This window comes from Hevea brasiliensis, chromosome 7 (assembly GCF_030052815.1).
Source record: "Hevea brasiliensis isolate MT/VB/25A 57/8 chromosome 7, ASM3005281v1, whole genome shotgun sequence".
In the NCBI taxonomy this organism is placed as follows: Eukaryota; Viridiplantae; Streptophyta; class Magnoliopsida; order Malpighiales; family Euphorbiaceae; genus Hevea; species Hevea brasiliensis.
Window position 1 is genome coordinate 29280029 of NC_079499.1, and position 2872 is coordinate 29282900.

At 33.7% G+C, this 2872-nt stretch overlaps 1 non-coding gene across 1 annotated transcript; it reads left to right on the top strand.

The window, feature by feature from the left end:
• Nucleotides 1-275: 275 nt before the first annotated feature.
• LOC131181748 (small nucleolar RNA R71) lies at nucleotides 276-382 on the top strand. The gene has a single exon (XR_009150227.1). It is a non-coding gene; the product is annotated as a small nucleolar RNA R71 (small nucleolar RNA).
• The last annotated feature ends 2490 nt before the right edge of the window (nucleotides 383-2872 follow it).

Sequence of the window (2872 nt, forward strand, 5' to 3'; positions counted from 1 at the left end):
TCTTCTTATCCAAAACATTTGTAAGTGCATCGAACTTTACATTAATCATTTTGAACGGATCAAGATCATACATTCCAGCAGCTTGCCTCCTTTGAGTTGGAGCTGGTCCTCTTGGACTACTCCAAAGATGAGTACTCTTTGCAATTTTCTCCAATAGCTCATAAGCTTCATCTTCATGCTTCATAATAAATTCTCCTCCTGTTTGAGCATCAATAATCCCTCTAATTGCAGGAGTGACATTTGTGTAAAAATTCTGGTTTATCATCCATTTTGGAATGGCATGATGTGGGCATTGTCTCTCTAATTCCTTCCATCTCATCCATGACTCATAGAGAGTTTCATCTTCTCTTGGTCTGAAAGCTGTCATTTGATTCCTCAATTCTTGAGTTTTTCCAGGTGGAAAATATTGTGCAAGAAATGCATCAGTGAGTTGCTCCCAATTTGTGATGGAGTTGTGAGGTAAAGAGTCAAGCCAATCCAATGCTCTATCTTTTTCTTGAAATTAAAGTAATAAATTGATGGGTGTTTGAGTATGAAGTCTATATGTGCAAAATTAATAATCTATCCAACAATGTATTAATTAAACTAAAATTGCATCAATTTGAAATAAGCAAGTTGAAATATGGTAAAATTAAAATGGCAAGCAATTAAATTCAATTAAAAAATTAGCAATTATGAAAAGGCGATTTCAGAGTTCGGGATTTCATATTCGAGCTATTTTGGGATTTTAAATTGGTTATCCAATCTTGTGGAACTTACGGGTTTTAAGGAGATTAATTCTTAAATCCTTTGAATACCCTTTCGAGTGAGACAAAGAGTGCCTTAATCAATCTAATCCTACTTTCGTGGTGTTAGAGTTAATTAAGACCCATTAAGTTCTTTAATTAATCTATAAATCCTCTTAATCCTTAGTCTATTTCTAGAGCTAAGTTAATTAAGTCCAATTTCTTGATTATCTATCGCAAGGCCTTCTCCTTTCGGTGCCTCAACCATGGATTAAGAACATTACTCAATGGGATCCTACACTAAGCATGTCATTAAGCACACAAGAAATGAATAAAACTCATTAAGACCAGAAAATATGGATTACCCAATCAAAAGCCACAAAATATCTCAAATATTACAACCCTTACTCCAGAATCAAAATAAAACTACTCACTATCCATAATGTTTACAAGAAATTATGAGTTTATAAGGAAATAAAGCTTTAATCTAAGCTAAGAAACAAGAAACTAAACACTAGAAATGTAGGAAAATTGTAAGAAAGGAAAGAAATCTGCAAATCTTGGTTGAAAATGGTGTGGAAAGTGAAAATGACTCTTCAGCTGCTGCCTCTCCTCTTTCTTTCCTTTTCTGCTCCTTGTCTTCATTTCTAAAATGGGAAATGGGACTATTTATAGCAATTTATGACATGGAGCCCTAAAATGGTGTGTTTGAGGAGGGATTTTTTGAGGGAATCTTTTGCCAGCTTATTAATGAACTCTTTATGGGACTGCATAAGTGGACTGCATAAGTCATGCAGTCCCTTATGCAGTTTTCGGCTGGTTTCTGGTTCACTTATGCGAAACTGCATGACTTGGTGCATAGGTTATGCACAATTCCATGAAAGTGCATAAGGGAGGCGTGAATGTGCATAAGCTATGCAGTTTCCTTATGCACATTTCGGCAGGTATTGGAACAGTGATTTTTCTCCTTATGTAGATCCGCATAGCTTATGCAGTAAGTTATGCACAATTTGATCAATGCATATTTCAGCTTGAAAACTTGTTTTTGACATCTTTGGCTGTAGAAGTCACTCCTCAATGGCAAAATTTCTCTTCAGTCCTTCAAAAACACCATTTTTCCTACAAAACAAAGTAAAAATTACAAATTAATGCAAAATTGACAACTATGAAAAACTAACTAAATAAGTAATGAAATTGGCTAAAAATGACTAATAATAAAATAAATGGCTATGAAACTAGACCTAAATGATTATGCAAAATGTATGCATCAAATACCCCCAAACTCAAGCTTTTGCTTATCCTCAAGCAAACTTTAAAATGTGATGCAAAAAATTTTAGGGGTGCCTTATCCAAAGAGCTATAAAAATCACCTATTAAAGTAACTTAACACACCTTTAGCCATACCAGCAATCCATATACCCATCCTTCAAAATGCAAAGAATCTAATGCTTATCCAAGCTTTCACCGCTTAGCCATCAAGTCAATTATCATTCAAAATCCCCAAACCAACCAATCAAAAGAGAAAGTCATGCTCAAAAGAAATTCTAGGACAATCAATAGGCAAAGTGTCTCTATATAGAATGATGGAATTAAATGAACAAATAGATAATTTTCCAATCCCATAGGCAAATTCCCTACTCCTATCTCCACTAATGTAGCAAGTACTATCAAGAAATCAAGGTCTTTTTAGGGATGCAATGGTGCCATGGGGTTTAAAATGAGGCTAAGAAGAAAGATGGGTAAAAAGGATTCAAAGCATGAGAATATTTTCAATTTATGACAGCATAAGGTACATTTCTTATTTTATTTTATATTTTTCTCTTTTTTATATATATGGGGGAGAGAAATACACAATGAGGATTGTCAAGTGCAAGCATAGTTTACAAAACACATAAAAATGGAGGGACATTTGATTCTTTAAACTTGTATTTTGCATTTTCTTTTGATGATTGTCCCTAAAATTTGCCACCCCCAAACTCATTTCTTTTAATACTTTGGGTGGATTTCTTTCATTTTGAATGACAATGGTGAAAAGCACATATACTAGCACTTTTACAAGGTGACAAGCATTTCTTCTCCCTTTTATAGCATTTTTTTCTTTTCTTTTCTTTTTTTTTTATGTACCTAATGTTGTAAATAATTATTCT